The sequence below is a fragment of the Zosterops lateralis genome, assembly GCF_965231275.1.
Source record: "Zosterops lateralis genome assembly, chromosome: 13".
Taxonomy (NCBI): Eukaryota; Metazoa; Chordata; class Aves; order Passeriformes; family Zosteropidae; genus Zosterops; species Zosterops lateralis.
In genome coordinates this window covers 13,346,395-13,359,796 of record NC_139773.1, presented here as the reverse complement: position 1 = coordinate 13,359,796, position 13,402 = coordinate 13,346,395, and positions in this window count along the sequence as shown.

Below are 13,402 nucleotides of genomic sequence, written 5' to 3'. Positions count from 1 at the left end.
TGTTAACCTTTCATCTGACTCCCTCTGCAACCTGGGGGAAGGCCAGGACCTCTCCCTTCCCCCTGCCCAGAGGGCATGCAGGGGTCTGCTTGCCTCCCCTGCTTTCTAAAGGGTAATCTGTGAAGGGTTTTATGGAGCTTGAAAAGGTCACAGGGAGCCCTGAGCGGATCTAGTCCTTCCATTTTCCACTTCCCATAAGGGATGCTGTCCAGTCTGGGCCAAGTGCCTGTGACCTGACAGCCTCCTAAATTTGGTAGAGTTTTATTTCCAGACCATTAGGTGCTCCACCAGCTGCTGCATGCTCCTGAAAGCACCTCATCCCAGACAGGCAAAGGCAAACTGCAACAGGTACTGGGAGCAGGCAGACCATGGTGACTCCTAGGGAAGTTGGCCAAACTGTTTTTTTGTTTGTTTGTTTGTTTGTTTGTTTTTGCTTTTTTTTTTTTTTTTTTTTTTTTTCTTAATTGCATTTCAGCTTCTGGTTTATTATTCTGATGCTGAGAAAGGAAAGGGAGCTGTGTTTGATAAGTGGTTAGGTGAGGCCTGGTTTGGGACCCCAGAAAGCAGCAGGAATGAATTGCTAGCACAGCATCTCCAGGGAAGGGAGCAAATTCCTGTTGAACAAGAGCAGGAGAAGGCAGAAGAATGTTGGGTTGGAGTAGGGGGAATGTGTGTGTACAGGGTAAGGAGGAGTGTCACACTGGGGGGCTACTGGTGAGAAAAGTGGGTGTGTGCTGGATTGGGGCTGGGATATGTTGACTTTTGGGAGAAAAGGTAGATTTAGATATGACCAAAGTATGGCTTTGTGTTCACCCACATGTGGAGAGCACACACCTCTAACTTCCATAGGGGAGAAAAGGTGTCCCTTGGGAAAATAAAAACCAAAATGAAACAAACAAACAAAAAAAATTTTAAAAGCCTAAGATCAGAAGGCAAAATCCATTGGAGATAATTGAAAGCTGCATGGTTGAAGCTGTGAATGAAGTAAGAGACTCCTCACCAGGCAATACGGGAACTCCCAGTTGGGACCAAGTTTCATATTTTTCCCTCGTGGGCAGAAATTGAATGCTTCTGTCTTTGCCTGCCAAAAATAATAGTTGAAAAAAAAAAGTGGTCTTACTGCTGCAGGAAGAGCCAAACATTTCCCTCGTGGGCTGTCTGAAAGAACAGTTGTGAAAACACCACGTTTCACTGTAAAGGTGGGATTTCTCAACGGTGAGGAGCTGCAAATGAGGCATGTTGCAGGGTCCATATGGAGTTGCTGGTAGAACTCAATACCAGGCTCTTGGAAGCATTTCAGAAGAGGCTTTCAGGAAACAGCAGAGAAGCAGTTCAAATGACTGGCTCTCAGTGATACATAACGCTGTAAAAATAGCATCTGAGCATCTCCTGTTACCTGGGCACTGGTACCCAGATCCTGTTGAGTGATTTCTCTGGCATCCATTCTCCCCGCCTTGACTTTAACGGGTTGTGCAGATTATTTTATGATCAATAAATATCCAGGCAGACACTGTGAAATTCCAATCAGAAAAATTTATAACATTAAGGCAGATATTGTATAGCAGGATATAAATAAATAGAAATTGTCAGTCAAATTTCTGGCAGCTGGAGTCTGGTGTCAGTTGCAGTAAATTAAGTGTTACTTCACAAATCATCTTTATAGTTTTTTACAGTAAGTGTATCTGTGCAAAGAGGGTTGGTTTTTTTTTTTTCAGCTTGCAATGGTAAATATCCTCTGGTTCCTGTGATATCAGCATGAAGCCTGGAATCAAGGGCAAGCAAGTGACAGCAGTGGACTTTGCCATAATCCTGAGATTTGTTCCCAGCCCCAAGATTGGAGCCAAGTTTGGATGCTGGGCAATCCAAGCAGTACCAAGCCAACAACATGACAGGGAAGAGACTGGATCCTTTTAAGCCAGCGGGAAACTTCTGCACTCTGGGAAGGCTGGATGCTATTATGGTGCAGAGATCCACCAAAAGGGGAGGAGGAGGATGGACTCTTGTTGTCTCTACCAGGATGAAGGGAGCTGTGATTGGTGTGGGCTGCAGCTGGAGGTAGGTGGGAAGGATGGATCAGATCAGCACAGAGACCATAATTTACTGCAGTTGGGACAGCATTTTACCTAGAGATTATTACTTTTTGTTAACAACCCTTACTTGCCTGACCAGCAACATAAAATTCCTAAAACATCATGTCAAGGTTTCTGTACAGTTGAAATAGCTGAAAACTGCATAAATTTTAAGTGTCAAGTTTCTATGAATTAAAGCTGAATGTTCAACACAGAACAAAGAGGAGAGGAGGACCTGCTGGTGGTAGTTTTGTATTTTATTTGAGAAGAGAGAGCTACATAAACTATGTCAGGAGGGTACAGGTCTACACATAGTTTCATCAATCAATAAATGGAGTTGTTAACGTAACACTGAGGATATGATACTTTGAAGAAGACATAGACACATGACCAAGGAGTATTTACAGCTCTAACATACAATATATTTATACTTGAGAGAGAGATTGGTGTGCATCTGTGCACACAGGTACCACTGTGCACACTCGGTGCACGCACGCGCACATGTAAATAGGTATAAAAGGCTTTAAAAAAAACCTTAATAATTCAAGAAATGAGTCTGCCTGTCGTTTGCAACAGCAACTGACTGTTTTCAAGGTGGAAATGGTTCCAGCTCGGGGTGGTCTGGAGCGGAGGTTTCGGTTTGAAATCTCTGTTCTCCATCGGTCATTGGCTGAACCTGAAGCAGGTGAGTGGAACGCTGGGGTGGGGCGGTGACAGGGGATGTGTGAGGTCAATGAAGGAGAGGGCAGTGGAGTTATGGGAGAGAGGGGATGCACAGCCTCTGGGGCTGGGATAGTAACACGGAGATGAAAAAAATGACCTTTGGTGATGCCATTAAATCATCCTTTATACTAAACATAAATTATCGACACAGTTTTAAAAAAATAATTTTCTGTTTCATTTCAAGGCTGGGGAGAGAGGAAAGGGAAAAGCAGGGCAGGAAGGAAGGGAAGGTCTGGGGAGGGTGAATACCTCAGCACTTTAACAGGTCCCTGGACCCCACTGCAAATTCTTAATTTAAAAACTCTTCATGTAAGTGTGACTAACGCAGTCATCCCCTTCCAGGGTAGCAGCGCGCTTGATGCACATGATGTGGCAGGCAGGGCACAAGCAGGGACCCTACCTTGGCCAAAACTCAGATCAGAGATCCTCATCCTCTGAGCTGAAGCCAGTGGAGGTGGGGTGGACAGCCAGAGATCACAACCTCCTTGCTCTCACCAGATTCTCCTCAAGGGGTAACTTGGCTTGTTCCCAGCAGGAGAAAATGGTGAATTTTGGTTTGGAGAAGGGGAGACTGCAGTTTGGAGAAGGTTGAGAACCATCAATTCACTTGCAAAATGGCAAATTGGATTCAGAAGTTTCAAAAGAAGCCCCAGATTAAGAAAACGTGAATTGGTGCATAGTGTAAAAAAAGTCTGCCAAAAAAGTAGAAATCAGTTCAGCATAGATCACCAGAGGAATTGTTTTCTGCTCTTGCAGACTTTCTCTGACATTAGCAGAGATTAAAATAAGCTGTTTTAGATAATGGTTACAACACAAATGCCATCAAAATGTCTTTCCTCTGAGCTGTAGCCCCATCCTCCTCTCAGAACCAGCTCGCCTGCCAGAGTGAGCTGTGGAGCAGCACCTTCTGGGGGCCAAGCCTGCCTGCACTGCTCAAGGGCAGTTCAGCTGGGAGGAGGTGTCATTTCCTGGAAATTAAGTCTACCCTTGCAGATTTCTGGAAGGTTCATGGGAGTTTTTTGAGGCCAGCACAGGAAATCTAAGTGATTTTTCTGTTGCACAAACCACTGATAGACAGCACTGCTTTAAGACAAAAGCCTTGGAGAAATTACCAGAGGCAAGTGCACAGTGCAGCCCCTAAAAACATTCTCAAACACAGCCTGAAGACCCCCAGACAGCCTTCACCCAAGAAGGTTGTGTATCCTCAATCCCTGCCCGGGGAAACCTTGCCTCCTTGCCTGACCCAGAAGATTCAGAAGGAGTTGCAACACTCTTGGAAACCTAAATAAATGTTGATCACTTGCCTGCCCAAAAATACTTCATTTCTCTTGAAATAACTTATGTAAAACAGCACTTCATTAAGACATGATGGGGGAGGGGGAGGTAATTTAGTACAGTTTTTTTTTTCTTCTGCTTTAAGCCTATCTATGTAAAGCTCTCATGCAAAAAATTGCCTTCCAGTTTAGCTGAAAATTTAATGGACATTTCTGGGAAAAAAAAAAATAGAAAACTAAAAAAAGCCAATTCTCCTTCACACAAGGAATTAGCTGGTTGCGGGGGTTGAACGGAAGGATTGAGGGCAACTAAAACAATTTAGACTGTTAGTACTGAAACCAGAGCTGCCAGAGAGCAAAATAAATGCAGTTAAAGTTATGGTGTTTGTTGGGTTTGAAGGAGACAATGTGGGCCTGGAGGAAGCCCAGCAGAACTGAAGGTTTGGAGAAACCTTCAGGACTCATTTGGATGAGCACACATCATTCTGTGGGACTCTTTCCTCACATCTATAGTTCTTCCCCAGCCAGGGCTGCCTTCTGCCTCACCACTGTTCCTACTTGACTTTCACCACTCTCTTGATCACTGACCCTTCACTGGAGCTCAAGTCCTTGTCCATTTCCTTCCTCTCCCTGTGTCCCAGGAGGCTTCTTTGACCCCTCATCTTAGCATCATTTGTTCTCTAAGCCCCCTATTAAATTATCACTGCCATCCCTTGCAAGCCCATCTTTTCTGACTTCCAGACAGCCCTAAGCATCAGAAGTATTGCTACTTACAAATTTTGAAGTCTTTTGTCTCAGGCACTTCCCAGTGCTCTCTATCTCTGAGTGTCCATCCACATGTCCCATTGTAGTAACTTCACAGCTGGGGAGTGTGTGGGAGGTGGGATACAGAGGAAACTGCTTCTAGAAAGCAGCATATGTTGAGTGGGGGGAATAGCCCAACTTTCTGGCCTACTTTTCTGGCTCTTCTTCTTCACACTAAATTTTTCAGGCATGTAATGAGCCTGCATGCTCCTGCCCAGCAGCTTCTCACCATGATGAATAGGTCCAGGAGATGTTCAACCCTAATTTAAGGGCATAGCTTTCTTAGTATGATCCAGAAATACCTGTGGGATTAAATCCCAAATGTGCAGGCTGAGTGAGATGAATGCTAAGACACTTGCCTTTTTTTTGTCTATGAGATAAGACTGGTTCTCCATTTGAGGCCTTGCCTGTTGGTGCCTGCATGGCTCTTCATCTTTGACTCTTCAAGGCCAGGATGGACAGGGCTTCGTGCAACCTGGCTGGGTGAAAAATTTCCCAGCCCATGTCAGGGGAGTTGAAACTAGGTGATTTTTAAGGTCTCTTCCAACTCGAACCATTCTATGATTCTATGATTCTGACAACCCTCCACTACACAGTAATGCAGCTTCTTTTTTTTTTGTGAAAATAACTTTCGGTGGCCACAGTGTCATTTATGTCCATTGCTTGCAATTTTCCAAGAGATTTGTCTGTTTACCCTTTACCAACAGTAAATGTAATTGATGGCTGAAATCTGAATCACATGATGCTTCCAATAAAATAAGGATTCTGTTTCTAAAGGGCTACCAGTGTAATATCTCTCCATTTGTCAAACTGTCTCAATGGATGAGAAGATAAGAACCTTTCAAAATACAGATTAGAGATGGAGCCTTCATAGGTGGAACATCAGTGTAGGAAAACCTGAGGGAGAGAATTGAACTCTCTGGAGGAGAGAAAAAGGAAGGAAAGGAAGAAAAAATTGTTCTTTCTTGCATCAGAATTATTGGTTTGTGTTTTAAACCATCCCTCCTCCACCACTTGAAAACAAGATAACAGGTAGTAATTTCACACTAGAAAAAAAGAACATGGAAGAAACGAACGAAGGGTGAGACAACAGTTTCCCTGGTAGTGTGGACACAATTCCTTCACAAATCCCTTCACCAAAGGCGCGGTTCCTCCTCTGGCGGCGCCGGGCCGGGCCCTGGGCGGGCGGTGCCGCTGTCCACGGTGCTGATCCGCAGGGACGCGGCTCACGACGTCTGTCCGTCTGCTGAAATATCCATCTTACCAAGAGGGGACTGAACTGTTTTAGGCTCTTTGTGAACACTACTTGCGGGAAATTAGGAGTTGTTAAAAAAAAAAAAAATTAAAAAAAAAATAAAATAAAAGAAAGGGCACACCAGGCACTGGCTACTGAAAGGTATTGGGCTATAAAGCCGTTGTATTCTCCAGCAGGATCTGGTCTCCCTCATCCTCTGCCAAATCTGCCTCTTAATTTCAGTTTCCAGGAAAGCCATAAGCCAGGATTAGTTCTGTATTAGCAGGAGAAGGAGAAAAAGGAAATTAAAAGTCAGAGGAGGTTTGTAGGCTATAGAGCTGCTCTTGTCCTGGTGGTCAATGTTCTTGGTTACCAGGCTGAATATTCCGTGTCTTTTCTCATGTACAGGAGTGGATTTTCTTTTATTATGAGCCAAACACTGTCTTTTCTGATGTAATGTTTGTTGGGGTTTTTTTGTTTTTCCTCTTGTAGCGTTTCTCTTTCTCCTGCTGTTCTGTTCCTAACATCTGTTCAGTGCCTCTCACTACCTACAGCCTTTAGTGACTTCAAAGTCGTGGGTCATCAACACCTTCTACATTTAGCCTGGAGTTGCACAAGAAGGTTCGGTTACAAAGGAACAACAATTCAGTCTCTTGCTGATTTCTATTGTTTCAATCTAGCTACATAAGAATGAGGCTGGACTGGAACAGGTCACAGCCGGAATCAATCCCAACCATCTCTCCAGCAATCAGAACAACCTGCTGGGAGCTGAGTAACGGCTGAATTCTTGGTGAGAGAAATTATAGGCATAAAAACAAAATCAAATATACTCTTGTGCTCATTCAACATTTCAAGGCATATTTATAGGTACTGCTGTATGGCATCTTAAATATCGGAGTTTAAAAAGAAACTGGATCACTGCTGTTGGGGAAAATAATTTTTCTGTTCTGTCACTTTCACTATCTCTGCCCCGATGAAAAAGGGAGAGAAAGACACTGAATTACACACCCATTCAGCCCCTGTCATCACTTCTTTGGGCTGTTTGGATAGCCCTGGGAAGGAGCTGTGAAGATAAGGAGATCTGAAGGTCATCTGAAGGTCATTCCACAGAACTGGAGTAAGAACAAGAGAGCTGGGCAGGAATTTGAAGCTCAAGAAAAGCTGGGGATTTCTTCCTGTATGAAGCTGGTGATGGCTCCGTAGGTGAATAGATGACTTTGCAGTCTAGGTCCTAGCTGAGTCCCTTCCTTACACTGCTCCACTGTATTCTTCTCCCCCTGCACACAAGTCTTGCTGTCACTAGGAGAAAAAACTGAAATTTTACCACTGATGAAAACCTCTATACAGGAGAGATATTTCCACCTTATTTCTTCACTTTTACTTTCAAGAAGACAAAAAATACTTGAGAATGTCTTAGATTTTAGGAGGTAGAATATCCTTCCAAAAAATTCCCAGGAACACTGAAAAATTGATCCACGTTCATTATAGAGAGGTGAGGCAGAGAGCTACAGCTGCCAAGGCCTGTACTTGTAATGGTCTGTGAGAAAAAGCACTGAGCAGCTAAGAGTATTCGCCTTGGGAACTGTAGTCAGTGAACCTTGGGTGGGAACCAAGCTAAATCAGCAAACTTGCTGTTGGTCCAGGATCAGAATGAGCTAAAACTCCTCTATCGCATGCCTGAGACTCAATTACTGTGTAATCTCTGTGGCACAGACATCTAGGAACCTCTGTGGATAGCAGATGGCTGCTGAATGGTGAGAGCAGATGACAGATTCTGGGCAGTGCTAAACCAGAAGACCTCAAATCCTGATTACAAAAGTCAGTTCTTGAGGTTAAATCCAACCAAGCACCTGAGCAGGAGGGATTCATGCAGCGCTGCACAAAGCCAACACACTACCAGACATGGGAGGGCTCTTTCAAAAAGCTCCACCTCCCCTTCTCTCCCCAACACACATTTACACACTCTGCCACATAGAGCAAAAGATATCAAGGTTATGTGTTTCCTGAAATATGGTTGGCTGAATAAATACACTTACAGAGAACTCTTTGTAAAACAATAGCAGAATGAGTAACAGTGCATCGCTGCCATGGGAAATAAAAAAGGAAAGTAACCCAACTGCAATTCAGCCAGAATCATTCCAAACCCCAAAGGTTGGCCTCTTTTTTTTTCTTTAATGTGTCTGACATTTTATGGCATCAATAATGCAAACAAAGAGGAAATCATATTTGCAGAACACTAATGCACGGATGTCTAAAGCGAAATACAATACTGATTACTTTTTAAATGAAGCCACCAGGTTTTGATGTGCTGTGGTGGTTAAATTGGTCCATCAAATTCCTTCCAAAGCAAATTCCAGTCCAAAGCAAGAGCTTGACCTTTTCTATAACCTTGGGTAGCCTTTTCAGCTGTATTCTGATTGGGGGTAATAAATGTTAGTTTCAAGGAATCTTCCTGATGGGTCGAATTACAGAAATGTCACAATTCCTTCTGAAGATGAGGGGAAACTGAAGATGTGTCACCTCTTCACAGGCTGTCCAAAACCTTTGGCAAATATAATGGCAAGCCTACTATGAAGAGCTGTATGTGAGAGGCAGGATGGGCTCTGAAAGAGATTTCTAGAAGTACTATTGGGATTTTGACCTTAGGGTTAGTGGTTGGTCACTTCAGCACCTGATAGCTTTCCTCATGCCTAGAACCTCCTGCAGATGACTGCAGAGCAATGTCTGAGCAGGAAAACAAGGGTATGAATAAGCAGGTGTGGCAAAAACACAAAAAGAACACAAACCTTCCCTTCCTTTTCTATATTTTTCTATATGCTAGTGTTTTATTTTTCACAAAGTGAATCTCAGAGATGCATCTTAAGAACCATAGACAGCATTGTCTTTGCCAGCACAAAAGCGAGGAAGATGCTGTTTTCCTGCCTGGGAAATCCTACTGCTCAATCACCTCTTACAGCTAAAGAGAGAAGGACTTGAAGTGAGGCCTATGCTTTCAACTTATCAGCAGGAGCATTCATTTCCAGAGCCAAGGGGTTTCTTTTGCAATGTCCTCTGAGTTGCGCCGAGTTAACTGTGTAAATTTCTTTAATTCATGCAGTTTGGTTTGGTAGGCAGCGTACACTGTGTGCCTGTGTGCTGGTGAGTAGGACTGGATGCCACCATCTCACATCAGCTGGGAGTTTGTCTGCCATTTAGATCACACCCGATCAGAGCTTTGTGTTTGGGGATTGTATGTCTTGGAGTTAATCAGTGCAAGCAGCTAATTGCTGCTAGTTAACTAGTGCCTTTTAATTAGGACTGTACTGCTGGCTGGATACATGAAGGGAGCTGTTTGTCACTGGCAAAAATTTCAGCCTTGTGATGTAAACCTCTTTGGGGAATTAGAAGAAAAAAATACAGGCTGGAGCTATTGTCACTTTAGCACAGCAGATAATCAGTTTCAGCAGAACTGGCCTGGATGAGGTTGGAGTCACGCTTTGCTGGGGTCAGAAATGATAGCGGCTGCTCCCCGACCCTTCCTCCTGTGCAGAGGGGTGGGACACTGTGGGCTTCAGCTGGGATTTACAGGAGATACCCCCCATGCATTACAATGAGCTTTGCTGTAAAATTCACTGCACAGAGGTTAATCTAGATGTCAACACTGCCTGACAGCAGTGAAATTACTCCGGGGCAGTGCTCCTTCTGAAGTCTTAATATAACAGTCAATTCCATCCTGCCTGCAGGAAATGAAAGTTTTCTGCTTTGTGTGCGGAATCATCCGGCGCCAATTTTCTCACTGTTTGAAGTCCAAACTGTTTGTGGTCTTGGGATTCACCTCACATTAAGACTTTCACTTAATTTAAAAACTCTGCTAGTCAACTCCTGAGAACTGCAAGGACAGGAGCTGCACAGGGAGAAAAAGAAGAGGGCATGGAGGGAGAAATCTGATCTCACCTACCACACTGAAATCAAACAGCTTCACCAGTCCTCTGCACTCAGGAAAGGGAGAGAATGCAGTAACTCAGTTATCTGAGTATCAAGCAGCAAAGACTGGAGAGGCTGGAAGCCAGCAGAGAGCAAGAGAAAGCATGCAAGAAGACATTTGGACCTCCCAGAGCTATGATTTTCTTTAGAGGTATTGCAGCCCTTCCCTGCTGGGACCTTGTCCTAAGCAGCCAGTAGTTCAGCAGTTAAACTCCCCCTCAGAACAATTGCTCCAGTTTTCAGCAGTGGGATCAGTCACTTGTGCTGGGAGGGAGAGAAGTTCCTGTGGAGGACTCCTGGCAGTGTGGGGAAGCGATGGTTAGATTTGTGATGCCTCTTTTCCCCTTGAAGAGATGCTAAAATTGTGGGATTAGCAGAATAGAGGGGGAACCAATGGTCATTCCTTTAGAATGCAAAGAGCTGTCGGACTGGGTCTGTGAGAAACCCAAGCCATGAAAATGAAACAAACCTACCAGCTTACTTAACTGTTGGGGAAAGTTCAAATATTTTGTCTTTCCTTCTCTTCAGTCTCTTATCTCTTTCCTCAGCTCAGTTTTTCAAAATTGCAAGCAATAGGACTCCAATCTCTTCTCTCAGGGAGTGGTTTCATGGCTCAGTGTTGCATTGGAAAGGAAAATGAGGCACAAGAGAGATGGAATGCTCCTCCATTCCTCCCAGAACAGCGACTGACGTCTCTGCCTGTGTCATTTATGACACTGCCAGCCAGAACAGATGTTTTGAAAACACCTACTTCCTCCAGGCTTGAAACTCAATATCTCTACTTTCAAGGACAGCAGCATAGGGAAAGGAATTTTTAGGATTTAGCAGCTAGGTAAACATTAAATGGGTGCTGATGTAAGAGATGCCTTGGTGCAGGAGTGGAGAAGGTACCTTAGAGTTAAGCAAGCCTATCCACTCCTGAAAAGCAATGCTGAGAGGGGAGTTTTCTTCTATTTTTGGTACTCATTTGGAGATAGCACCATTATGCCAAGGCTCCATGAGCCCACCATCCATCAGAAAGCCACGGAACATGAAAGGAGAACAAAGCTTTTGGGTTGCACCAAGACACACCTGTGCCCTGTGAGTTTCATAGCAGAGGAACACTGTTGATGTCCAGAGCCTTCCAGCTATCAGGAGAGCCACCACAGTGTGGTATCACAGCCAGGATCTGCTTTATTCCCCTTGCTTATTCTCGTCACAGCCTTACAACCAGGGAACACACCTAGAGCTGTTACATAAACACTGAGTACAAGCTATGGCTGTAGTGCTTCAGCTGATTCCTGGGCAGATCAGAAAAGGATGTAGATATTCCCTGGGCAGAGAGGAAATTAGAAAGATTTTTAAAAAACTTCTTAAGATGACATGTTGAGAAAACACTGTCTTCACATAGAGTGGCACACAAATGAATACTGATCAAGTGCTCCAAACTACCTCTGGGTTTGGGGGCTTGTGGTGACTGTGTCGGCATTCTTCAACCCATATCCTGAACTAAGGAAACTTATACATTTGAGTTCTGGGAAATAAGAGCCCTTCACATAAAAAGAAACAGCTGATACAGTATTATACTTCTGTCTGTGCCCCTGAAACAGCATAACTTTTCAGACCTTCTTTTAGTTGCATTTTCGTACAGAAAAAAAAAAAAATCACAGAAAAGCACAAAGCCTAGTGATTTTGTTTCCTACTTGCAGAAATGGTCCCTTGACTTTATTTGTTTCTGCCTCCTTTTTAAACCAGTATTTGCCCAGCTTCATAGCTAACTTTTCCTGGAGCTGCAGTATGTTGCTATTTTCTTTTGTTTTTGCTTGTATCCATTGTGCTACTTAAACTTCTACGCCACACTCCCCAAATCTGTCTTGATTTCCCAACCCAAGATACTCAGTTGCTTTCTAAAACCAGCCTTTCCCTTTCCTTGGCTCTTTTATTCCTCCACATATTTTCTTACCTTGTTCCACCCACTCCTGGGGACAAACAAACAGCTCAAAGCTAACGATGTCTCTCAAGCAAGCAGCCTCTTTAAAGGCATTCCAGAGTTTTCACATTTGTCTGGGCAGACAGTTCCCAGAGTCACCCGTCTGCAATTCAACACCCTGCAGACCCAAGGATAGGCAGTTCAGACTTTTTCAGCCCCCAAAATCCACTCACTGAGGGACATCTAAAAAGGCCAGATGGGCAAGTCATGCAGGAGACAGGATGGACTTTCAGTCTGGCAGATCTCTGCACCTCTTCCCTTTGCTACATTTCAGCTTCTGTCTTGCAACCTGACAGACTGGGGTGAAAGGAAAAATAACAGCAGGAGAAAACAAACCAGGTTACTGATGAGACCCTGAGGCTGGAGCCACATTCATTGCCTGCAGTTTGCAGCCCTGGCACAAAATTTCCACCTGTACCATGCACCAAAATAGCACCTTCACTTCCAAGAAAGCATCACTTCAGTGACACCCTTGGGTGACCGAGTTGGTGCAAACAATTTTAATTTTTAGGGAGCAGTGTGCAGCTCAGACAGGGAAGACCCTATGGCCCCTTCTCAGCCGTGCTCAGACTGGTGTTCCTTCCACCTCCCTCTCGAGAAAACTGCAGATGGAAGAGGCTGAGTGGTGGGAAGATCTGCTTGGATATACTGGGAATTTGCCTGGCTTGCCCCAGAGCTGGGTGAGACATGTCGGTGTTCCCAGGCAGCAGGGATAGCTCTCTGCTCTGTGTAGAGGCAGGGCATAGGGAAGTGTCTCTCTGGGAAATAAAGAAGCATGAACTCATTTTTTTTTTTACTCCAAACACTCAGATGTTGATATTCGGTGAGAGTTTCCTCCAAAATCTGCTTTTCTTCCCCTCACACATAGCCCCATGACAGAGCCCCTCTTCCTACAGGGAAGATCACCAGTCCATGCTGATGGGAAGCTCTCTTCTGCTCCAGGAAAGGTGCTTCTGGAAATGAGGTCTCAGGGTGTTCATCAGGAATGCAGCACAGCTGCTTTCCCTCTTCCCCTCCAAAACTGTCATGCCAAAAAGGGGTGTAGCAGTCTCTGTTATGTCTTTGAACACAAAGCAATCTTCTCCTTGCTCCCAACAAATCTCCATCCAACAACGACAGGCCAAGGGGGCCAGAGCAGCAACAGAACAGATGTCACAGCACAGAACTGCAGCTTATCCAGCTCTTCTGAGCAACAGTTCACAATTAACTCTGACAAAAGGACCTTTCTCCAGGGCAGTCAGTGCATGTGGTGGGGCTAAGAGCAAAGCAGCCAGAGCCTCAGCATTGGTCTCAGCCACTTACCATCTTCTGGGGACCCATAAACTCTCCTCACAGGCCACCTAATCCTAAAAATGTAGCATCAAGG